This window comes from Prionailurus viverrinus, chromosome F2 (genome assembly GCF_022837055.1).
Source record: "Prionailurus viverrinus isolate Anna chromosome F2, UM_Priviv_1.0, whole genome shotgun sequence".
NCBI lineage: Eukaryota > Metazoa > Chordata > Mammalia > Carnivora > Felidae > Prionailurus > Prionailurus viverrinus.
The window spans coordinates 68,382,836-68,409,156 of NC_062578.1; the positions used below are offsets into that span (position 1 = coordinate 68,382,836).

Sequence of the window (26,321 nt, forward strand, 5' to 3'; positions counted from 1 at the left end):
GCTTTAATTTGGCCAATTAACAGTAGACTATGATTTCTTCAGAGAAGGGGGTGGTTTTGTTGTCAAGGCCAGGTTGTGCGTTTCACATCATTTGGGAGTATATAGAAGCCTGGTGGGTTCTACTGAAAAGCAAATGGAGATTTTTGTGGATGGAGGGGCGGGATCTGGGAGCTCTTAAACAGGTGCAGGTGAACAGTGGGGTTAAAGAGAAGATTAGCAATTTCGAAAGCCGGGAGGCCATGCGTGAGTGTTGAAACCTGAAAGGAAAGAGACGAGAACAAAGGTGGTGCCAAGAGGCAAAATGTTTGGCTGTGCCTAGAAATATGTTGGGTGCTTTTCAACTGGGCAAAGTTTTGACCAGCCTGACTCAGTCCTGATAGTCTTCAACGCACAAATCTCTTTGTCATATGATAGAATATAACCACCTATCCAAACAGTGTGCATTGCTGGCCTGCCATTAACCAAGAGCCCAGGACCCTTCAAGGCAGGAATTGCTTAATCCTCCCTATATTCCTTTTGCTCCTCACATACTCAGAGTTTGGTTAATATTTATAAAACTGAATTATTCAACTAGAAAAAGAGGGCCAGACCCTAGTGAAGGCATTGTGATGATAACACACCTTTTCTCTTCAATAATACCTCATCAGTAAAGAAGCGAATAAGAAGACAGCTAGCGTTCAGAAGGTTGGGATCTAACATGAGCAAAGGTTAGCAATCTATATTGTCTTGGAAAATCCTTTAAATTGCTCAAAAATTCAACATAAATGATTTTGTGTGCGTATCCGTTTACCTACTGGTGCAAACGTATGGTGTATATGCTAATACACAGTTTTCAGTGTCAGGCAGCACCATGCTTAGGAATTAAGTATGGCTCTGTTTAAGTGTGACTGCTTAGAACATTTAAGCATTTAATGCAAACTTAAGTTGCTGGCTCTTCCTTAGACAGTTTTATCATCTCTGTGGCCCTCACTTGGTCTTCATGTTTTCCTTGATGATATTGATCAAGCCATTCCCATTTACTTGCTGGATGACCATTAATTGGTGGGAAATGCTAAAAATCATAAGTTTCACAACAGAGACTGACTTTTTCAGGCTGGATTACAACCCCGACTAAGGGTTTATGCTCATTGAGTGAGATTTCTGTCCCATGCAAATTTTTTATTCCTGTGTGTTTGCCTCTCTCCCTCTTCCTCTTCTCTGAGTCAGTGTCTGTCTGACTCCCTTCTGTGTCTCTCTCCCCTTCTGCTTTGTGTTTCCCACCCATGTAGTTTCTCTTTCCCGTACATCCTTACTTGCATCAGTGAAGCTAAGCGGTACCATTCCCATCTTCATGATGAAGCAGCTTCAGAGAGGGTAAGTGATATGCCCAGGGTTACAAAGCTAGTAAACGGTGGAACCAGAAGACAAGAGACGCCAGGGATAAAAAGAGAGCATTAGGGCCAGGTGTAGCCGACCTCCTCCTCCTCCTCCTGTTTCATAGAGTTGTTACTTTCCAGGAAGTTTTACATTAAGGCAGGATTTTCAGTACCAAAGAAATAACTGAGTAAGTGAGGAAAAAAAGTGCATTCAAATTAGATTGATTCTGTTGTGGTGTTTTAATCAGGGCACTAAGCTATCAGGGAGCTCTTTGGCAGTGAGAAATGCCCTTTTTACGGAGCAGTAAAGACACCATCTGCTTTGCCTTCACCTTAGATTTGCCCTAGTCCTTTTGGAAAATAGGAATAGTCGAAGTGATAGGCACGCTTCATAAAGAGCTTGATGTATATGATACTTCATGATTCCTTGTTGAGTTAATGCATAACTGGATGCAATGTTTGAGTGCCTACCCGTGCAGAGGGTATGGTACCTGCATACTTTGTCTACCTTACCATTTATTTCTCACAACTCTACAAGATAACTATACCCATTTTACAGATTAGAAAATGTGCAAAGAGAAGTAATATGACTTCCCTCAGATCATAAATGCTGAAATTCAGACTCGGGTTTGGGTGACATCAAAACCCGTGCTCTTTTCCCTGCGTACCACACTAACTCTTTAAGACACGTGCCTATTTGGTTTTTCTCTCCCTTCAAGCGTTTCATTTATCTCTTGAAGATTTGATTTGTCGTAAGACTCTTGGGTAGTGAACAATTTATTTGAATCTCCCAGGTCATAGATCTGCATTGCCGTACTCTGAGGACACTGGGGGAATCTGCCTCATCCAGCTGAGAGTGAGTCTCTTGCTTGGTCACGTCTACCAAGCAGAGGTCAGAGAGCGGGAATCATACCAGACATTCTGTAGTAGTTTATTTATGTGTTTCATACTGTCTTCAAAGTATGCCCTAGAGAAACAGGTACTTGAAGTGGGGCTCACAGAAGGGAAGCAGTTGACTCAAGGTCACAAAATTCGTTACGTAGTGAGATTCAGACCCAGGTCCTCCTTTTCCAGGTCCTGTGGTTTTGGCAATACACTCAGGAAATAGTGCCTAAGGATACCGTTTCCGGTGTGAATAGTTGCTGTGTTACGGCAGAGAGGAATAGGGTATTTATTGTACTTACAAGTTCAGAACAAATTCCATGAAGTTTATTTCAAGCATCACGACAGTAACCCCGTGCCCGTACATCATCTCTCCTAGTCTTCACGACATCCACATGCGAGGGAGGAATGCACGAAAAACGCAGGCTCTGTTTTTAGCAGACTGAATCGGGGAGGTGACATGTTTACGCAGTGTCTCACAGTCAGGAGGTCACAAGGCTAACAAATACATTCCTGAGGAAAAGGGAAGCTTTAGGATGAGACATGGCTATAATTAAAGTTATTAGGAGAGAAAGGTTCAGTTATCAAGGGTGAAATGAGTCAGTGGCAAGTTTAAACACAAACTGTGAGCCCTGGGTGGTTTTTTCCTCCTGGGGGCTTCCTTTGAGAGTGTGGGATGCCGTCCATGCTCAGAAAGCAGCCTGAACCTAGAATGGGAAGGACCAAATCATGTGTCCTGGGGACGACGTACATCATACTTAAGAAAAGAGTTGTCTTGTCAAGTTATTATTTCCTGAGGTTGCAGTCATTTCCATTTTGTGGTGGTTTAGACGTGTATAATGATACAAGGGGCGGCCCTCTGTAGTCGAAGCCTCGCCCCATTTTTAGCCCCTGGCAGTAACTGTTTTTGTTTCTTTTTCTTTTTTTTCTCTGTACGGTTCTAACTTCTCCAGAATGTTGCATACATGGAATCATACAATATGCAGCCATTTAAGTGGCTTCTTTCATTCAAATGCAGCCTGCATTTGAGATTCAGCCACAGTGTTGTTAATATCCGTGGCTGGTTGCATTGTGTACTGTGACTGGTGCTCCACTGTATGCATGTATCATAGTTTATTTGTCCAGTCACCAGCCGAAGGGCATTTCACTTGTTTCCAGCTTGGGGACGTTATAAATCAAGGTGTTACAGAACATTCGTGTACAGGTTTTTATGGGAATATCAGTTTTAATTTCTCCTGGATGAATACCCAGGCATGGGGCTCTGGGCTGGTATGGGAAGTGCACGTTCAACTTCTGAGAACCTGACCGACTGCTTTCCAATATGGTGAACCCCCCTGTGTCCCCTTGAGCCGTGCAGGAGAGGTGTGTTTGCTGTGCATCCTCACCAGCACTGGGGTTGTTTGGGTTTTGTTTTTAATTTTAGCTATTCTAATAAGTATGTAGGGGTGTCTCATCATGGATTTAATTTATGTTTTTCTAATGATCAGTGGTATTGAGCATGAAGTTCTTTTAATATGTAAATTTTGTATATTTTTTCATGTCTTTCTGTTCACCTATCCCTTACATTTATTCTTTAATTCCAGAGACATTGTAGATGGTGTGCGCAGCAGTCAACCTTAGGGTGTGCTTCTCAGCCCTGCATCAAGGTCACCTGGAAATTTATTAAAAATGCACATTTTCAGGCACCACCCCAGACCTCGTGAATCTGCATCTCTGGGGGTGGGGTTAATCTTAGCAAGTCCTCCAGGTCTCCTGTACACCAGAGTTTGAGAACCATTGGTTTATAGTAATGGCACTTACCTGTCACTGGGTATCATAGCAAATGTGAACGTTAAAAATAAAATCAGCCTGTCCCCACTCTCAGAGATTTAGATTTAGTTGATATCTAATAGGGCTCTCCAGGCATTTCTTTTTAAGTTCTCCAGGTATCATGCTAATGTACAGACAGGGTTGAAAATAACTCATCTAGTAAAGGTTGGTTAATCAGGCACTCTAGAGGATTCAATATCTGACTTCTAATTCTAGATCTCACACAGTTTATTACCTACAGGGCAGGAGCCGTATGTGCACAGCATAGTTATAGGCACCTACCTACAGATTACTCAGGAATAACCTAATGACTTAGATGGCACCTGGTCTCCTGGGTTTGATATAAATTAACTTCATTCATTCTTCTATATCTGAAAGCCTCACTTTTGTATTCCATGTTAATACTTCTTCATTCATTCGGCAAGTGTTTGTTGAGTACGCTGGGAATAGGGCAGTGAACAAGAAATACAAGTCCTGGTGCTCATGGGGTTTACAGTCTAATCTTCGGCACCTTGCTAGCATCTCCTTGTATTCTTAGTAGTTCTGAAAGGTATCTATTCATGTGCATAATTGATAGCCTTAATAATGATCATTTTTGTGTATTTTAAGTACTGTCCTTACATTCGCTAAAGTTTATGTTAGTCAGGAAATCGTATTCTCTTGCTAACTCTTAAACTCATGTATTTAGTCACCTAGATATGTTGAGAACAGTGTTAAGGGTAGAAACTGTCCAACCCATGGAAAGATCTAGAATTTGGAATCTGAAAATAGAAATTCAGATTCTTGCTCAACCAAGTGATAGTTTGTGTTTTTTTAATCAGATCAATGGACTTTTACTTTTCTGTGAAGTATGAGTAATATAATAATAATAATAATAATAATAATAATAATAATAATGCTTCCTAGCTCACAGAGCTGTGTGAGGATTAAATCATATTTAAAAATGAAAAGTGGAAGTGTTTTATAAACTGTAAAATACTCCCCATATTTTAGTTAACCTGATCTTTTTAAACTTGCTTAATGGCATTTTACTTCAATAATTTTTACTTTAAAGGACATACGTTTTATGTTATTAGCAATTGGCATAAATTCTGAAATGCAACGAAGCAAGCTCAGAGTGTTTTAGTCACTTTGTTAAAGTGTTAAAAGACTAAATGAAAGATAAAATATTGTTAGACTATTTAGTAGTTAAGTAATATTCTGTCATTGACAAGGGTGTGAACAAAAAACATGTTGAAAAGGTAACAAATCACTTTTCAGTACAATATTGGTTTTGGCAACCATCTCTTGATAGCGAAGCAGGGAGTGAAGTGTAAGGAACGACGCTTTTCACGTAGTGAACCACCCTGTGTCTGGTGAAATACATTCGTTATGAACAAATATAATGGAGCATATGTTATAGAGCTGCAAGTTTCCCTAACTGCTGCATGCTCCTTTACTGTGTTAGGGATTCTTTTATGTATACACATGAGATTTAACTGGAGAAAATTGGCTCTGCTGTTTGAGCCAACCTATTTACTTAGCTTTTTTTTTTTTTTTAATAGATCACCCAGTGACTTATTTTAAATTCTGTTTTTTTAGTAAACAGTTACCTCCTGTATGCAGAGCACTGTGGTAGGTTCGAGGAACATAGGGAAATAATTAATGTCTCGGGAGTGAGAGAAAAAGGAAACTGGTCACCTGTGATTGCAGGGCCTAGAGCTTGACATGCAAACTTTGGAGAAGAAACAAGAGAGTGAACTAGAGGGTTGATGAAAAATGTTGAGTAGAGTTTTTCAGCATAAATGTGGTCTGTTTATTTATTTAGGTAAAATAATAAAGATCTGGGGCACCCGGGTGGCTCAGTTGATTAAGCGTCTGACTCTTGATTTCAGCTCAGGTCATGATCTCATCCTGAGGTCAAGCCCCACTTTGGGCTCATGCTGGGTGTGGAGCCTGCTTAAGATTCTCTCTCTCTCTCTCTCTCTCTCTCTCTCTCTCTCTCTCTCTCTCCCTCCCTCCCTCCCCCCCCCCTCTCTCCCCTCCTGCTTCCTCTGCCCCTTCCCTGCCCACACTCCCTCTGTCTCTCTCTCAAAAAGAGATAATGATAATAAAGATCCCAGGGTCAGATGCACTAATCAGTTTTCTTTACTATGTAATTCTTCGTGTTTATCATGCAGTTGGATTAGAATGTCAGTTCAGTGAGAGCAGGTCCTTGTCTGCCTTGACTGGTACCATTTCTGGTGCCTAGACTAGCACCCAGCGTGGGACCAATGCTTCATATATACTTGGGGCATTGAATGAATGTTCTCCAGGGAACAAATATTCCACAGCAGACACTGTGACCCACACTGGTCCTGGGAATGGGAGGATGGGGCAAGGTGTGGTGTCCCTTTTCACCCAGATTGCTTTAGCACACCTGGCTGATGACCGCAGTCTGGGTCCAAAGTGTGGCTGCCAATTGGCAGGGGGTATTCCCAGACTTCCTGGCAACTCTTCTCACCCACTTTCTCTTCCCCCCCTACCTCCGGGGTAGGAGGCTGTGTTCACCACTGGGTGCTCACTGATGAGAAGTACTTTCTTTCTCTTCACCCCCACCCCCGGGGTAGGAGGCTGGGGGACCGGGAAGTGGGGGCTATTCTTTGACTTCATTCTAGTTGCGTAAAGTAGGAAATTTCCAAGTTAGACTCTAGAGCTTTTAATTCCTTCCCTGACCATCAGCCTTCACAGCCCTCTCTCCTGTTATGTGGTAGCGTTGACTTCCCTCCTCACACATTATTAAGTTAACGATGCTTTTTACATTTGTTGATGTGGAGCCAAGAAAATACAGTGGTAGTTTATTTAGGTATATATTTTTTCTGCTTCAGAGCACAGTGGTTTTATTTTCATTTACCTAAAGCAAAAGATTATTTCCACAAAGAGAGGAATAGGAATTATTCCTAGACAGATGTGCTGTCTAGTCCCCTTCCCAAAAGCCTCTACCAGTCTTCTCTCCATTTCTTCTCCCACTGCTACTGCTGCCCTCTTTCCAGTTTGACTCTCAGCCTCCTACGTCCTCCCTGCAGCAGACTTGCCTTCTGCCAGTTTCTGCCGGAGTGATGGATCATCCTAAGATAGGGTCATGGTTGTTTGCCACGTGGTCTTCTGGAGACTCCCCGAGCCTTCCAGAATAAAAAGACCCTTGTGGCACCAGGTTTCTGTTCACTCTCTCACCACTCTGCTCACCGCTTTGATCCAGACACTTGCCATCTCCAGAGGGTATTGTGTTCTCTTTTACCTGCGGACTTTCACGCTCACTGATCGCTTTGTGGAGGATACTGCTTTCTCTGCTCTCTCTCCCTCTCTCTCCCCCCGCCCCCCGTCTCTGTCTCTTGTCACTTGCTTAGGACAAATCCATCTTTCTACCTTAAATGCAGATATCACTGACTTCGGGAGGGGGGGGGGGGTCTTCCCCAAGGTAGGATAAGTGCACATCTATAACATGGGATCTTGAAAGAAGTTTTAATCTGGACAGTGATATTGGATATCAAAAATTAGGAGGATTCGAACATGCAGTTGTTTACAAGAAGAATTTGAAGCAGTTTATGGTGGCTTTGAAATATGCTCATTGTTTGTTTGAATAGTGTGCAGAGTGGAAGCCAGTACTAAAAGACCCGATTTATTATTTGATACTTGAAGAGGTATTAAAACAATCCTTTAGAATAAAATATTCTAGGCACCTGGGTCACTCAGTCGGTTAAGCGTCCGACTTCGGCTCAGATCATGATCTCGGGGTCTGTGAATTCGAGCCCCGCGTCTGGCTCTGTGCTGACAGCTCAGAGCCTGGAGCCTGCTTCAGATTCTGTGTCTCCCTTTCTCTCTGCTCCTCCCCACTTGTGCTCTGTCTCTCTCTGAAGAATAATAAACATTAAAAAATTTTTTTAAATAAAATATTGGGTTTTCAAAATTTTTTTTTAATGTTTATTCATTTTTGAGAGAGAGACAGAGAGTGAGCAGGGGAGGGGCAGAGAGAGAGGGAGACACAGAATCTGAAGCAGGCTCCAGGGTCTGAGCTGTCAGCAGAGATCCCGACGCGGGGCTGAAACCCACAGACCGTGAGATCGTGACCTGAGCCGAAATCAGATGCTTAAACGACTGAGCCACCCAGGCGCCCCTAAATAAAATATTCTCTATGCAGCGCTTTGGGTGATAGTACATGCCAGCACAGACATACTTGACTGAAATACATTAACTTTCTCATCTTGGCTGACTCAGTTGACTTGACTAGCAAGTCCTGCCATAGCCCCACCTCTGAAAATAGAAAGTGTATTATTATGTTTTCAGAATTCCAAGCTTTAAGAAGCAGTTAACTATTCTTTGGCTTTGCTCTGAGGGCCAATGGCCTACGGCTGAATTCTGATAATTGCATAGGCTGGAGGTCAGAGTTGGAGAAGAGGAGGTCCTCAAGGAGCAGAAGGTTGAGAGGAGCGTTTTAGAATTCTAGGTTATACATGCCAACATTGTAGTTAATAAAACACACCAACTACATCTGAGGATCAGGCTAAGCTTTGATAACACAATGGTAATTTAAGACAACTCTGTCAACTGAGTATTACAGGCACAGAATGTGTGTCAAGATTTTATAATGTTTTGCTGGTAATTGTTCTTTTGGGACTCGATTCTAATAAAATAATCCAAAATGTAAATGCATTTCATATGCAAAGATATTTCTCAGTGATATTTGGAATTTGGAAGCAATTGAGATTTGTGAAGTCATTAATCAAAAAAATTAAATGTTTAGAAAATGTTTCATCATGTTAAATTTTAGAGGAATAGAGATACTGTATATGTAGTCTGATCACCATTACCAGGCAAGGAAATACTGTAAGCCATGAAATGAAGTAGAAAGAGGCACAGGGCATGAAGACCAGCAGGTAATCCAGTTAGACTGTAAGTACATGGGAGTTAAGATTACCAGGGTAACTGGGCTCATTTATAAAGTTATTTGTTGCCTTGAATAAGACAGTTTAATTAATAAGTCATGGGGAGTGTTAAGTTTTTCATTAGGTGAGCCATCTGATTAGATTCTGACTCTAAGAAGGTAGATCTCGTTGTGGTCTATAGGATAAATTGGGAAGGGAAGAGGTCTTGTTATAATGATCCAGTCAAGTGCTAACCATATCCTGAATTACTGCAGGGGAATAGGGAAAGAGAATTAATGCAAGAGGTGTTGCAGAGGTAAGATCTGGAGGACTTGTCAACTTATTTAAAATAATAACAAGCACAGGGGAATCAGGAGTTGAAGGTGGCTTTAAGGATTTTAGTTTGAGTAACTGGGGAAAAGGTGATACCATTAAAAGTAGCAAGATGTCTCATGAGTTGCTGGTCTTTTGGTGGGAGAATGATTTTGTCGAGTATACTGTGTTTAAGGTGCTGGGTTTTGGCATAGATTGTTGACAAATGGTTAGAAATTAGGAAAGTTTTGATGTCCAACCATGGCCAGAGAGAGGGAGAGAAAGGCTCTCCACATGCTCCCAGGTGATAGTTGGAGGGCGGAGTAGATGAGCCGCACAAGGAGAAGAGTCCAAGAGCAAGGAGAGGAAGAAAAGGAGGAGCCAGCAAGGAACCTTCAGGTGGCTAGAAGGAGGACCGAGGGGCAATGGGCCAAAAGCATTAAAGGGAGAAAGAGTTTGTCTTCCTGACATCATTTGCTTCTTTTAGTTGAATTTCCAGTTACCAAGGATGCACAAACTTCTCAGTCCAGAATGGAAAATTATTCATATTTTTCACGTCTCAAAATTCATAAACTAAATTTTATAATCTAATGAGATTGGGGGTGTGGAATTGGCCATTGTCTATTTTCTGTGTTTCTACTTTCTGTTGGAAGTATTAACAAATACTTTTGGCCTTTCCGGATACGGGTATTTAAAGCAATGAAGAGTGGAGCTCACACCTGACTTCCTCTATTCAGTTTTGTAAACAAGAAATGCACTGTGTAGTTTTTTTTTTTTTTTTTTTTTTTTTTAAATTTTTTTTTTCAACGTTTATTTATTTTTGGGACAGAGAGAGACAGAGCATGAACGGGGGAGGGGCAGAGAGAGAGGGAGACACAGAATTGGAAACAGGCTCCAGGCTCCGAGCCATTAGCCCAGAGCCCGACGCGGGGCTCGAACTCACGGACCGCGAGATCGCGACCTGGCTGAAGTCGGACACTTAACCGACTGCGCCACCCAGGCGCCCCTGCACTGTGTAGTTTTAAATAATTCTCACAGTGGGTAGGGGGATGGAAATGAGGTGTAATAATTTATAATAGAGAACAGGTTTTAAAAAGTCCATCAAAAATTGGTAGTAGCAGTTACTTTTTATTCAGGAGTTGTGCTGTAATCACAACTAGAATATTTTATTTAACAATTAGAATTTTAAGAATATTTAAAAATAAACATGACACATCTAGGAATGGTTTGCATTGGCTGTAAAGCTGAAGCTGCTATGGGATAGAAATTAATATTGTGGAACACACCGCCCCAAAACTTAGTGCCTTAAAATAACCATTTATTTGGCTTGTGATTCTGTGGACTGGACATTTGGGCTGGATTTAGCTGGGTGGTTCTTCTGCTGGTCCATCTAGGCTCACTGCCACGTCTGCAGTCAGCTGCCTGAGTGTCTCGGAGCTTCTTGGTCTCGGGCACCCTCAGGTAGGACAGTTTTCCCTGCTCTCTGTGGTCTCATCCTCCAGCACGCTAGTTCAGGTTCACATAGAGGCAGAAAGGAGAGAGGAGCCTCAAGGCAAAAGCAGAAAGTCTCTGGAGGCCCCAGCTTGGAAATTGCACAGCGTAACCTTTGCCAGACATTTGGTCAAAGCAATCTCAAGGTGGCCCAGATTGATGGGGTGGGGGAACAGACTCTCCTCTCCATGGGAGGAGACAGAAGTACCGTGGCCAGATTTTCAGCCTCCCACACCAGTTCATATTTGTTCATTTCGAATACTCAAATACCAGATTTTAACTACTGGAACAGTGTGTGTGTGTGTGTGTGTGTGTGTGTGTGTGTGTGTGTGTGTGTTACTAACCGTCTCTTCTCAATATGCAGCTCTCAGAAGCGAAGGGTATTTGAAGTAACCTCACTTTTGTGAGTCATCCGTTTGATCAGGGACATGTTTATTCAGATACCAAAGCAACTGAAGAGATAATTTAACATAAGTAAAACTAGACTACAACTGGTTTACTTGCACAATATTTATTGAATAGCTTTGAGTGCCTCCTTGGTGCCTGGCACTGGGATAGGTATTTATGAACACAGAAAAAAGAAACATGGCATAATCTTTCAACAAATTTGTATTCTTATAGGATGAGCAAAATGTATGCCCGTTCAATCCCAGAAGCATATATTATTAATGTGTCAAGGACTGGGCTTTAATCAAAGATCGTACACAGATGGACATGGCTTAGTCTTTTTAGTGGAGCAGAGGAACAGATACTTAAAACCACTGTAATTCAAAGCGAAATAATAAGTTCCATGAGAGAAATATGAACTGAGCGCTATTGAGTTAGGAAAAGAATAGGAGGCACATGACCAACTGCCAGGATGTGTGATTCATATAATTAACACCTGAGTAGGAGAGTGCTTTGAAACCACAGGTGATGGCTTCATAGAGAAAATGAGTTTTGAACGAGACTTTGAAGAAGAGGGAGAATTTGAATAAGTGGAGAGGCGAAAATCCTACTCAATTTAGGACTGAGTTGTGTTTTCCCAAGAAGATAATTATTTAATTAAAGAGAGAGCCTTTTAAAGTGGCAAATATTAAAGAGCATGAGATAATACAGTAGGAAGACTATAGAAAACATTATGCTGGGAAGATGGCTGGCAAATTTTTTTCCCTTTGATGGTGCCAGGGCTTAATCTTTTTATCAGATATTTGTGTCGTTTGGTTGGAAAATTTGTAGGGAATGCTTATTTTACTTCATAAGGGCACTGAACGTTTTCATTTTCATTGAACAGCGCTCTGTAGTCATATTGGTTTAAAAACTAGAAACAAGTATTGTGTGTTCTTGTTGATAAGGAAATCCAAAATTAACCAAAGTAAGGAAACCCCCATTAAGTAATGTTGGCTGGTACTTTCTGCACGTGTGTCCAGACAGACATAAGAGCTGAGCTGCTAGAAAGAAATTGAGGAGATTCCTTTCCTAACTTTGACAGGTAAATTTGCTTTTCAGTCTTTCTGTTCTCCTTTGTCCTGTTTAAACAATTTAAACTATTTTGAGAAGGAGAAGGATTGATTATAATCCATTTTACTTACTGCCAACTGAATAGTACAATACTTAGATATACACCGGTTGCCAAAGTGCTAAACTTACCTGTGTAATTAATAATAGAATATAAGAATCGTAATTTTTATTTTGGTAAATCAAAGGCAGTGTTTCACTGTTTGAGTGGCCTTTACAGGACACAAACATCAGTAGCTAGTCTATCACTGTTTTTCCTTTGAAAGTCAGGCCTTTCTCTCTGGAATCCTTCCTCTCTTAAGTTTTGCATTTTCCTCAGATAGAGAGCTCATTGAGGACAAGAACTGGGCCTTACTAAGTTTTATGTCCTCAGTATCTTGCAGAATTCCTGGCTCCTAATAGACATTCAGTAAGTGGCTGGATTATATTGTACATTCATACACATGCCCCATTAAAAGGAAAGTACTAGAAGAGAAGTGTGGGGAAGGGAGTAGCTTTTCAGTGTCTGTGTAATGTTCATCTCTCTTTCTGAGCCACTTTGCAGACAAAAACTGGCTTCTTATGGCTTTCTCCCTCTGCAGTCTGGCCTCTGGGGCAAGTCGCAGCCTTCCCTGGCCACCTCCATCTCCCCCCTCCTCGGGGCACATCTCACTCAGAGTGCCTTCTGTGGGAAACCTTTGCTACCCACTTCTGCTCAAGATAGCCTGCTCCTTTCTGTAGCACTTCTTCTATATAAATATGCACACACAGAGGCGCCTGGGTGGCTCAGTCGGTTAAGCGTCCAACTTCGACTCAGGTCATGATCTCACGGTTTGTGAGTTCAAGCCCCGCATCGGACTCTGTGCTGACAGCCTAGAGCCTGGAGCCTGCTTCAGCTTCTGTGTCTCCCCTTCTCTCTCTGCCCCTCCCCTGCTCTTGCTGTCTCTCAGAAATAAGTAAACATTAAAAAAAATTAAAGGGGCGCCTGGGTGCCTCAGTCAGTTGAGCATCCGACTTCGGCTCAGGTCATGATCTCGCAGTTGACAAGTTCGAGCCCCGCGTCGGGCTCTGTGCTGACAGCTCAGAGCCTGGAGCCTGCTTCCGATTCTATGTACTCCGTCTCTCTCTCTGCCTCTCCCCTGCTCATGCTCTCTCTCTCTCTGTCTCAAAAATAAAGGTAAACATTAAAAAAATTTTTTTAAATTAAATACACACATATATTCCCTGCCCTTCTTTAAAGTTTTTATCTTTTTGATTGGGTAATATATGCATATAGTATAAAATTTACTAAGTACACAAGACTATGTGATGAAAAGTAGGGTCTTTGCCTCCCTGGAGGCAGGTACTGTTGCCTGTTCCTTTTGTATCCCTGTAGAAATATCTCTGTGTCTGTGTATGTCTCTCGATGGTATCATGTTAGCCATACTGTTCTCCTTGGCTTTTATCACTTGAATATTTTGGATCTCTTTTCATATCAGTACAAATAGGGCTTCTTTATTCTTCTTAATGACTACACGGTAGCTCGTAATTTTTAATCAGTTCCCTGATGATGAGGATAATTGACAATTACCCACATTGCTGCAATAGTCTTACACTCCACAGACAAAATTCCACACAAGTAGGTCTGCATCTGTAAGAAAAATGCTGGTGAAGTTGCTGGGTCAAAGCATATGTGAATTTTTTGCTTGTCCTGTGGAGGACAAATTGCCCTCCGTGAAGATTATATTGGTTTAAATTTCTATCAACAATGTGTGGGAGAGCCCGTCTACTACATACTGGCCACTTCAAGTTTAATTATACCTTTTGGGCCTTTGCCACTTATGTGTCCCAGATAAACTGTTCTTATTCTGTTTCTAATGTTTGTTATCCTTTCGAACATTTCCGTGTATTTCCCTTGCACTATCAGTGCTTTGCTGATCATCTGATCAGATCATCTGATATTTGCATTGACTCTGTATTTCTTAACTTTCAGGAGAATTCTTGTTTCTGACGTTCTTTCCCATGAGCATGTACCTGTCACTTCCAGGTTTGGGTGTGACAAATAGAGTCATGCTGTTCTGCGTCTTTGTGTTGTTTCCCCTCAGTTACACCCAGTGCTCTGGGAGTGTTTATAGATTGATGATCCTAAGTGGGCAGAATGTATCCATGTCACTTTGGAGAAGAGAGGGTTATGGCTTTCTAAATATTTTACACTAGTTCCTGCCTTTGTGTTGAATATTTTAAGGAACATTATTAGCATCTGTTACTCTATATATCAATCATTTTCAGGGCTCAAACCCAGCCTGTTTGCTTTTGACTTTTACCTTGTGAGAGATGCTAACACAAATTCACTTAAAGGTACCAATAAGATTTTATGGTCTGTTTCCTACTAAGGCCTAGATAAAACCTTTCTGGATCCACTCTGGCTGAGAACGTGGGAGGAAGAATCTCTCGAAAGATGCCCTTTTGGGGTAATGAAGAAGTAGAGGGACTTGGCTGGGTTAACAGACTGCCCCTGCAGAGCTGAGGCACTGAGAGCCAGGTGGGAGCTGTGCCGGGAGGCCTAGTTCATAACCAGGCTACGATACCACCTCTCCAGACAGCAAAGTGAGAAGAACGGGGTGGGCAGGGCGGTTGTTAGCCAGCCTGAAGTATTTGACGGGAGGAAGGATTCAGGTCAGAGGTTCCATATGCGACCACTGAAGGTCATTGCGAGAGTTTGAAGTATTTTGACATGTTAGATAGTTTGTAAATTTCGGGTGGTCCATCAGGTGAAGAGAGAGAGACACGGTAGGCTAGAAAGTACTGATTCACAGAATCCGAATACTTCCTTTATTAAAGTAGCATTTCTAGCTGTTGGGTTACAGTTGTATATTATGTGCTGCACAGAACACCTGGCTGAGGAGGCAAGGCTTGATGAAATGCTGGCCTGTTTTCTGATCTCCAAGGCCTGTACCCCGTGTGCCTTGTCCTGATTCATCTGCTAAGTCAGATGCGCAAGGTAGGCATGCAGAGGCTTTGTTCCATTTACCTCATGTAATCTGTTAAAAAAAAAATTAATCTTAGGATCAATGTGTAACAATATTTCTAATCCAAAAATTGCATTTAGTCATAAATAATCGCTGGTCATAGTTAAGTTCCCTTGTAGAAAAAGAGAATAGGGACGAGAAGAACTTCCTTACTTGTACGAGTAGGCCCCTTTATGAGAAAGGAATCTTGGAGATTTGTGCTTTTCTTTTTCTTTTTCAGCCTTTATTCTCTGCCACACGATTTTCCCTTCGAGGAGACTGGAGGTAAAATGAAGCCCATAGAAGAATGTCCTTTCACAGGGCTGTCTGCATCTCAACAGCGTGCATGAGACCAGTCATGTTACTAATTGCGTTCTCACTTGGCCAGAGGGTTAGCTGTTCTGAAATGTGATTTGAACGCCCATATCTTTCGTAGGCCTAAGCTTGTCTCTGGTCTTTTAATAAATAAACATTTTTATTGAGTGATTCAGCTCAAATTTATTGTCCTAAATAGTAGAGTCTACATAAGGCGCTCATACTTCCCCTTTCTTGTTTCTTTCTCCCTCTCCATCTCCCCCTCCCTCTCCCCCTCTCCACCCCCTCTCTGCCCCGCACCATTTGGCAAAGCACACAGAGGTCTGGAAGTCTGTAGGCCACATTAGCCTGAAATGTAAGTTTTCTTTGGCTCGCACAGTGTTGAGATTTGTTGTTTTTAAAATGCACTTAGGTAAGAATTGTGCTTCTCATTGAGTCACTGCTCTGACCATTCGTGTTTGTCCTCTGCTGGTTCACTTTCAGTGTCTTTCCCCGGTAGGCAGTCAAGTTTGTAGTTCTCGCTTTATGTTTAGGCCACCCTGTGAACATAGAATTAATGCAGGAGATTGGAAGGTAAGCTAAAATCCTGCCCCTCAGAGCATTGTAGAGAAGCATTTCACACCGAGTAAAGAACTCTTAAATAAAAGGGGGGGGAGAAAAAGAACTCTTATTTCTGTTTTAAGAAATGTTTGTGAATGTTAGTACCATTTCCTACCAGTATCCTTCCCCCCAGCACTCCTCAGATTTAATTACCATTGGGATGGGTTGGGCCTTACAGTAAGGTAAACACTGGCTTAGCAGACAGAATTAGGGAACTGTATCAAGGTTTAGAGTACCAAGGGTCAGTAGTAGGCTGGCCACTTGCAGCCAGAATATACACAGACAGTGAGGTCAAGACAAGTCATAGGTCGTAGTGAGTTAGACAGACTGGGGAATAGTAATAGCATCCTTGGCCGTGGGGCAAGAGAATGCAGAGTCCAGGCCTCTGGGACTAATGTGCACACGGACGAGTATGAGATGAGATCAGAATAGGCAAGGAGGCTAAGTCGTGGGGGCTCTGGGTCCCAGATGAGGAAGAAGGTCTCTGGGGAGACAGTAGAGGGCACTACGTGGAAAAAAAAAAAAAAAAAAAAAAAAAAAGGACTTTGCTACAGAACAGCCTCCTTTGGTTAGCTCTTTCTTGTTTATTTAACAGACTTTCTTTTTTAGAGCAGTTTTAGGTTTACGGAAAAATCGAGTAGCTAGTAGAGAGATTTTTGATATGCTTTCCCCTCCTCCCCATTTCCCTATTTTTAGCATCTTACAGATTAGTGTGGTGTATTTGTTATAATTGAGGAGCCAATATTAATACAGTACTATTAACTAAAGTCCATCATTTACATTAGAGGTCACTGTATTGCACGGTTCTGGGACGGGATTTTGATGGTAAAATATTTCTAACATTTACTTACCATTTCAGCTGTTTTTCCACGTTTGGTTCAGTGGTGTTTACTACATTCACATTGTTATGCAGTCATCACCACCATGCGTCTCTAGCACTTTTTCACGATCCTGCGCCGAAACTCTGTACCCACGGAACGGTAACTCTGCGTCACCCCTGGTAACCACTGTTCAGCTGTCTCTGTGTATTTGACTCTTTTATGTACCTCGTTCATATAAGTATGTCTGGCTTATTTCACTTGGGACAGCAGTGTCTTCAAGGTTCATCCGTGTTGTAGGGTGTATCAGAATTTCGTTCCTTTTTAAGGCTGAATAACATGCCATTGTACGTATAAACCACATTCTGTTTATCCATTCATCTGTCAGTAGACACTCGGGTTGTTTCTGCTTCGTGGCTATAATGCTGCTAATGAAGATTGGTATAAACATACCTGCCTGAGTCGCTGCTTTCAATTTTTTTATGCCCAGAATTGGAATTACTGGATCAGATGGCCTGTGGGTTTCTGACAAATGCGTGATGTCATGCAATCACTATTACAACACATAGAATAGTTTCGCTGCCCTGAGAATCTCAAGCTTCAACTATTCACCCCCCGCCATCTTTGCTTCTGCTCAGATTTTACTATGTTCCTTCTGTGGACATTTAACTACTTGTTTATATTGCACTCAGGTAAGCTTTCAGGTAAAGATGAGTAGAATCCCAGAGCTATTAGAGTTAATGAAACCAGAGATCCAGGGACTCAGAAAGCAGAAAATTCTGATAAGTTGTGGTCCCTTGGGCTTTTAGATTCGAAAAGTTACCTATGCAATAAACATCTAGGTAACAAATACAGAGCTTTACACTGCGTGGGTTTTAAGTTCGATGTTTGTGGGTATGCAGTTTTGTATTCCATCTGTTTGTTCTGCAAAGCTTTATTAAGCACCTATTATATGCCGACCCCTGCACTAGATACTTTCCGTGGGAATTCACGCTGCCGTTCAGGCAAGTTAGAGACTATCGTAAGAGCTTCCATCTTTTGCACCAAGGAACCCTGTTTGCACTTGTTCTCCAAGAAACACGTGTTTTGTTTCGAAAGATGTCCGTTATGTGACTACACTTGTGCTAGGCTTTCCCAGCTCTTCACTGAAAATAGCTTTTGAACCTCCATGATCATTTTCAGAGAGTCTTTGTGGTTCTCGGTGTCTTGATAAGAGCACTGGTCAGCTTTTGTGCAGAGCGTGATGAGGCTGTGTGACTGTCTGCTCTGTCCTGTCATTACAGCTGCACCAAGGTACTTTGTGCGGCTGTCTTCCGGACTTGGCTTGCTCACATTCCCATTTCTCTGTCTTCTCCAGTTGCTTGCTGACCTAGCCTTTTCCCCTGTACTTCCTTTATGCCAGTGACCATGTACACGTAAAAAACTATACTGGAATAGAACATGAAGGGAAGAGAAGGCTCCTTCCTTCAGGAGGCTGTGTTCCTTAAAGCAGGGGTCTCTGTGCATTTTCCATTGACCTCCCCTATCAGAAGGAGCGTCCGCTTCCCGATATTTTGTATATTTATACATGTTCTGCATACAGTGTGTACATTATTAGTGGAACCTAATATTTTTTTCCATTTTTTAGGTAAAAGTTTTAAATAGAAATTCTAAGATTTTGCATACCACAGTGCATGCATGTATCTTACTTTGAAAACCGGTGCTGAGATGGCTAGCTTTCATATTTTTTACTGAGCCAAATACCTCACCACTCTGTCAAACTGTAGCATAGGGTCTGTCAGTAATGCCAAGGAGTCTAAACATGCCAAGGAGCTATAAACAGACAGGTGTGTTTCATTAGGGAAAAGTCCTAGCATCTATTTCTTTCTTTTAATTTTTTTTAATCTTTATTTTTGAGAGAAGGAGAGAGAGAGTGCGAGCAGGGGAGGAACAGAGAGAGAGGGAGACACAGAATCCAAAGCAGGCTCCAGGCTCCAGGCTCCATCTAAGCTGTCAGCACAGAGCCCGATGCGGGGCTCGAACCCACAAACCGTGAGATCATGACCTGAGCCAAAGTCGGATGCTTAACCGACTGAGCCACCCAGGTGCCCCATCCTACCATCTATTTCTAATTCATTGTGCTACTCAAGTTTAACTCCATGTGCATTTGTAATAGAAATTAGCATGTTCTGAAAAATTGAGATAGTTTCAGATCAGATGCTAGCCATTCATCTCCCACAAAGTTTTTTGCACACCTTCTGAGTGTTCACATTACTACGTTACCAGACTCTGATCATTCACTGTACATGATACCATATAATGATTCCAGTTGACATCCGTAGACCACGTTTTCTACTGTTTCTGCTAGATACTTTGTAAGTGTTGTTTTCTCCTGTGGCTGTACCATCAGAGACATGTGACCGGTTATGCCTCCTAATACGGAGCCAAATGAAATCCATGAACAGCAATCCACTGAAGGTACTTTAATGACACAGACTTTTATATGAATGATTAATGCTGTACTCTCTATATATTGGCTGTTTGGTCTCTGGAAGAGCAGATAGAAGCAGATGGAAGAATAGCCTGAGTTGCATTTAGTGTTTCCAGTGTTCCGAAGCCTGGATGTAAATGAAAGATGAGCATTTCTACTTAATTTATCTGGCTGGATTCCTGTGCCTAATGGCTGCATATATACCATAAACACTGTGAAGAAGCAGCCATGGAAACACTTGTTTTCTTGTTGGGCTAAATTTACTCTGGGTTGAATATTAACACAGTGCCTGGCAGTACTTTAAAAGCAAAAATAGCTTAAGCGTGACTCACTCTGAGTCATTTACTGCTAGTGCTGCTATATTGCCTAGAGCTTGACATTGAACAAGTTGGCAGCCTGTATTGCTACATTTTTTCTAGGAACTCTGAACAGATTTCATTCTTGTGAATTCGCTTGTGCAACGATATTAAATAGAGTAATATGTTTATTTTGTTTCAAAGTCAAATGAATTTGAGAATGGTGAAACTGAAGTATTTTTCTTGGGCTTTCTGGAAAAGCTAGATTCTCAGAATTCTCCTGTGGTTAAAAGACTTACTTTATCTTTTAAAGAATTAATAAAATGTCATGGAGGTTTTGTTTTAGATGCTTGGGCTTTTCTGATCAAAAACATCATACTTCCTGAAAATCATTATTAAAAAACGAGCTTAGTAGTACTACCAAGTAGGAGTCATTAATTTTCTGACATTAGCTGATGAGATGGAAATGTGCCATCCTGAAAGCTTCTTCTCTCCTCCTCCTCCTCCTCCTCCTCCTCCTCTTTTTTCTTCTTTTTCTTCTTTTTTTTAATGTGGTGAGGCATGTAACATAGCCTGCCTTGTAGTTAAGCTGGGTGTATGACCTGTAAAGTTCTCTCTTGTTATTAGAGATTATATAATGGGAAGTTCATTGGTTTTGAAAGGCAGACCAAACCCACCCACGGGATTTCTGTTGGCCCTTTAAATACACATATCGCATGCCTTCCCCCGAGTAACTGTGTGGCTGAGGAGAGAGTGAACAGCTTGTTGGCCAACTGTAGGAAAACTATTAAGGATCGTCAGTTGGTCTCATCTGAGCTGGGGTCAGGATGGCTGAGAATCTAAAACTATATATATGAGATTGGTTTTCCCATGGTGTTGCAATCTTTTATTTTAACATGTTTTTGTGTTTAGTTTTTGGAGTTGCCTAACAGTATAATTTCAACTGAGGCTTAGTTTCAACTCTTTTATTATAATCTGTGGGAACATGGGTTGTTTTTTGTTTGTTTGGTTTTTTTTTCTATTTAAAGGCACTATCATTTTGCCTTAGGATTTCAATGATTTATAAAGAGAGTTTTCCTATGATAGCCTAAAACCAAAATGAGCCTAACCTAATGCTTGATATTATTTTGAAACTGTTTTACCATAAAATTCTTACACTGGGAGATGCAACTCTGGCAGAGAATTTCAACATAGTTGCATAAATTGTGTTTCATATTACAACTTGTTCTCTACTTGACTTCATTGAAATTAATAAAAGGACTCTTTCAGAAGGATCTGGTGAGTTAGCATCATTATTTAAAAAAAAAAAAAAAAGTAAAGAACTTACTCATAATGTATCCTGTGTTGCTAAGTTTTCAAAGTTAGCTATCTCAGCCACACCCGAAAAGCCCTTTCAGAAGACTGAAATTCACTTACCCATTTACATCGCCTTAGAATTTTCTTCCCGATAAAGGAAAGAGTAAAAGAGCTGAGATCAATATGAATTTTCCCTATGACATATGGTGATTTCATGAAAACCTAACATTTGAAAACTGGGTTGCTGCCAAACCTTGAGTGTGAAATGTAGTTCCTTATTCTGTGGTTAAAGAGAACCTTTAAAGCCGGGCTTTCTGGCTTGGACCCTGTGAGTGCTAAAAATATCACCAAGGTGCTTTTTGTATCCCAAAGGGATTCCATCATCCTGCCTTACTTAGATCTAGAGGATCTAGGTTAAGATGCGAAGGCTGCCAGGTCGTGCCGTAGCATTCTCCGGTGTCGTGGTCACACTGACCCTCTGCTGCTACGTTTGGGAGGTATATAAACGAGTTATTTGTGTGGCTGGAAAATTAACTCAAGGTCTAGTTAACCAACGCTTCTCAGGCTGTAAGCTGAAAGGGCTAATCCAGATAAATCTCAGCATAGCCCAGTAGCCACTCTGTGTTTATTACAGTTGTGTAGGTGGGTCTCGTCCATAGAAATGTACAAAGATAACCTAAAGTCTTCGTGCGGGGCCCAGCACACAGTAGGTATTCAATAAAAGCTCACTGAATCTGAATGTACTTCTATGACCAGTAGTACAACTGCTCACCATATGTAGTCAGCCAAGTTTTGTTCCGTTCCTTTCCTTCATTTCTGTATTCAAACGTTTATTGAGCTCTTATACGCCAGAAATGTGTGAGATATTTGAGATAAAAAAAAATTAATAAGCCTTCAAGAAGCGCAGTCTTCACTTGGAGAGGCAGTTAGGCAAATTATTAAATACACTCATCATCTGCTTTTTTTTTTTTTTAAAGTCTAGGTACAAAGATGTCATGACCTTGTGGTAGTAACTTTTTTTTTTTTTTTTAAGCCAATAGCAACTGTTGACATTGTATGAGCACTTACTGTGTACCAGCCGTGTTCAGGGTGCTGTGAGGTGGAGATGGTGGTATCGTTCCCATTTTACAAAGGAAGGTGTTGAGACTCAGAGCTGAGCAGTTGGCCCAACTTCATATTCATGATTCATACCCAGGAAATCTGGCCGCAGAGTCCATGCCTTTAACCATTGCATAAACTGCCGCTTGTTGATTGGCTTTGCTGAGGAAAAAGAAAGGACACTTAGAATAAGTAGGAGAAAGTGGGGGGTCAGTACACCAGGAATAACGGGATCTCTTTGGTGGAGCATTAGATTTTTTTTAAAAAATGAGTGATGATTTTGGAGTACTTTTGCTAAAATCTGTGTTGCTAAAACAAAGTGCCTTCGTAAGTAGGCTAATTCTGAGAGCGATTTACCACGTACCCAGCATATCTTTCTTAGGCTATATGTGCCAGTCCCTGAAATGAGCTGCGTCTGAGGACTCAGTGTTCTTTCACATGACCTCAGAGACTAAAATCAACTCTTAAACCAGTGCAGGGTTCTGCCATTCAGAGAGCAGTGCCTGGAAACAGCTCAGCTCCAAGTAAAGTTTTCCATCATCCGAAGGCCGTGTTCCTTCCCTCGTGTCGTGGCTCTTCTAAGTTCTCTGACAACCTCATTCTGTCCTGTCAACTCCATTCACCTCCAGCCCAACGATTTTTTTTTTTTTTTTATAGTCACCACTACCAAACAGTTATTCAGACCCTGCAGCTCTTGTTTCTTCCTTGGCTCTGTCCACGTTCCCGATGGCTGCAGCTGAAGTGGAAGAAGTGAAAACCATCAGCTGGCCCTGCGCCCGCGTCCTGTAGGTGAAGCACCTCCTGAGAAGCAGGGCGTCCAGGGACAGGGAGCAAAGAAGCTTTTCCAGGGAGGCCCCCTGGCATTTTGTGTTAGTTTCAGTGCTTTGGGGGACATTTGTTTTCTTTGGTAGGGTATTTTTTAATGTCTTGGCCAATTTTATAAGAAAGGGTTTTCTCTTAACATGGCCCACCGTCCTTATTTGCTGAACAGAGTTGTCTCCAAGGACCCTGTGGTTCTCACCTCATGCAGCCCAGCTTTGGTCCACTGTAGGCAAATTATGATTCGGCTTGGTGGGTATAAACGCATTTCCAGGCATAGTACCCGCAGTTCTTTTTTCTTTTTTTTCTTTTTTTTATTTTCCAGTAATGATTTCCAAAAGCTGGATTTTTAATAGACTTGTTACAGCTTCATGGAAGTCACCGAAGTTGCCCTCACTTAGCACCCACATATGTAACACTTAGCAATAATTTACGCTTTTGATTCAGTACACACACTTTATATTGTTAAAAAAAAAAAAAAAAGCACATACAGTTTTCTTCAAGAAAACCAGAATCAAACATTTTGTCCCGGGCTTTTTTCTCTGCCTATTAAACTAACGTCAGGGATCAAGATGATGCGCTGTGGAAAGAGAGGCATTTGTTCCCTGAGGGCATGGCGGCTTCTGACTAAATATTTCTTGCGCCCCAGTCTTTGTGTGAGCTTTCTTTTCAACTTGTCTCATCCTGACATTCTAAAATAACATTTTATAAATTCACCGGAAAGGGAAGGTGACCATACAGTTATCAGATGGTGAACTCTAATCACGGGGCGTTCGCGTGGGTCGCCTGTAATTGAAGACAGTGCATCCTTTGTAGTTGAAGTGCAAGTGAGGACATGGGATGCTCAGGAACAGAAAGGAGACGGGTGGACGGCCGCTTTCCTGGCACTGTGCCCCCTCCCGTCTGTAGCCGGGATAGGTTCTAGATGGCATCCTTGACACCTCGGCGCCTTGAGGGCTTGGGATGCCAGCTTGGGCTTTGCCGGCCACGCTACGTGAGTGTTTCCCGAGATTTTCACTTCCTGACTCCGGAGGAAGCCATGCCACCTGTCAGAGGGAGTGGGGGTCACTCCTGAGAATACAGATGTCATTTTGGAGATGCAGCTGTTGGGGTTGGGAGAGAATATTTGTGGGCAAGATAAAGAAGAGGAAGGGACAACTTTCCCTCTCCCCCTTGCTCCTCCCTGTTTGACAGCCTGGTTGTTTCTGCTTTCTCCCTCGGCTTCCTCTTCTCTGTGCCCTTTAGACGGCACTGCCTTTTAGAACTTGCTCTCTCCCTACCCCCCCCCCCCCGCCATCTTTCTGTGTCCTTCTTAATCCCCACCCTCAGCAGCTTCGTTGTGGACCTGTCCCCCTCGCAGAGGTATCTGCCAGCGGGATGGCTGCTTCAGTCTGAAGTGCTGGTGGCCACTCAGCACCTGCTTCAGAATCAGCCTTTGCTGCCCAGCAAGCTTAGCCAGACCTTCTAGTCTCTTTAGTTTTTTGTTTGTTTGTTTGTTAATGTTTATTTATTTTTCAGAGGGTGGGGGGAGATACAGAATCCAAAGCAGGCTCCAGGGCCCAAGCTGTCAACACTGAGCCCGATGCGGGACTCGACCTCACAGACCGTGAGATCACGACCCGAGCCAAAGTCGGACACTTGACCGACTGAGCCACCCAGGCCCCTTGTGTTCTCTTTAAGTGAGAGTGAGCCCCCCTGTACTCCTCATCCATCTTCAGTCAGGTGGATCCTGACAGTCCCCAGATCCACGCGACACGAGGCAGAGGAGCACCTGCCGTGTTCTAGGCATCGTAGTAGAGATTTCGTAAATGGTGTCTGCACCTGGGTAACAGGGAGAAGGTGGGGGGAGGTACCCCCTGATTTGTGGGTGGGGTGACTACGGCTCAGAGACAGCAAGTCACACAGCTGACAAGTGGCCCAGCTGAAACGCCAGCTGAGTCTTTCCCCGTCCAGAGTTGGGGCTTTGCTGCCTACCAGCTGGCTAGTCCAGTGCTCACTTACTCTTTCTGTGTGCAATCGAGGAAGACTTTTATTAGTATCTTTTTCTAAGCTCTGGCATTAGCTTTTGGTTTTTAATTATGCCTGCATAATTGAGATTAATACTAAAAATCAGGAGGTCTCTTATTGGGCCAGTAAGACTCCTATGTATTTGAAAATCTGATTCAGCATTAATTAGAATTTCTTTATATTCAGTCTTTTCAAAATTACTTTGCTAACAATCGTGTATGTTGTAGAAAATTCAGGTAATATAAGGGTCAAAAAATATAAAGATCACCTATAATCCCACCACTTAGAGATAGCCACATACTAACATCTTCTGTATTTCCTTAGTCTTTTTTCCTATAAAATACACGCTTGCAAAATTGAGATCAGGCTTGTGTCCTGATTATTTCGCTCATTATAATGTGAGCTGATTAAATACTTGGAAACATGATTTTAAAATGATGCCTAATATTCCATTTTATTAATGCACCAGGATTTTCCTCATTGAAACACTGTCCTCTGTTATATTCACTGGTAGTCAGTGGATAATAATGGATATTATCATTTTTTAAAGTCAGCTTGGTAGTTTAAAAATAAAGTTTTTTGCAGTGAGTCCGCACTATCAAAATGCACCATTGTTAGGGCACTTCTTTGCTATTTTAAATTTTATGTATTGTAAAGATTAAAGAATGGTGTATTTTTCAGGGAGAAGTTGTTTTTTAAAGATTACTTCAAAAGTTGGGCCAAGTGGTTGGTGTTTTCTTCTGGTAAAAATTTACTCCTTTTGCAAATGCTTTGATACATCTGTTTATTCAGTCAGCAGACATTTATGAAATCGTTCCTGTACAAGGTGTTAATTGCTGAGAATAAAAAGAAGAAAAGCATGCTTTCTGTTTTCAAGAAGCTTACAATTTATGCAGGTAACATGTATGTAAATGTAATTTTGCTTTTAATATAATTATAATGGTTTAGTATGAGTCAGCGAAATAAATACTAAAGTAAAGCTGCAAGCAGTGTGCAGGGAGAACACAAAGGAAAAGTGGTTAATTCTGATCGGTGGAATAAAGGGAAGACTTCCTGGAAGAGTTGACATCTGAGCTGGGCCTTGAGGCTTGGGCAGAATTTCGCTTGGAGAAAGCAGCAAAGGGCATGTGAGGCTGTGAGTATAGTATAATCCGACCCACAGGCGGCTGGGAGTGCATGGCATGTTGGAGAAAGCAAATGTTCCAGAGGGGCTGGTGTGTCGCGTGCCAGGACCATGGGGGCAAGTGTAATGGGAATGAGGCAGAGGGCAGTAGCAGCTAATGAACCCAGAGCTCGTAGGGGGTCAGACAGTCGGTGCTCAGTTAGTGTGTGCCTGGCTCTCTGCTAATAAGTTCCTGCCCATATATAATCTCAGTTGATTTACATGACAGTTTTGTGAGCTATTTTTAG

General features: G+C 42.0%; 1 protein-coding gene and 1 long non-coding RNA gene across 3 annotated transcripts in view; both read left to right on the top strand.

Annotated features, from left to right (window-relative positions):
- Positions 1-26,321, top strand: part of NSMCE2 (NSE2 (MMS21) homolog, SMC5-SMC6 complex SUMO ligase) — a 216,756-nt gene that overhangs the window by 72,906 nt on the left and 117,529 nt on the right. The window lies entirely within an intron of this gene.
- LOC125156071 (uncharacterized) lies at positions 10,324-15,488 on the top strand. Its single transcript, XR_007148463.1, has 3 exons — positions 10,324-12,200; positions 14,579-14,655; positions 15,434-15,488. It is a non-coding gene; the product is annotated as an uncharacterized LOC125156071 (long non-coding RNA).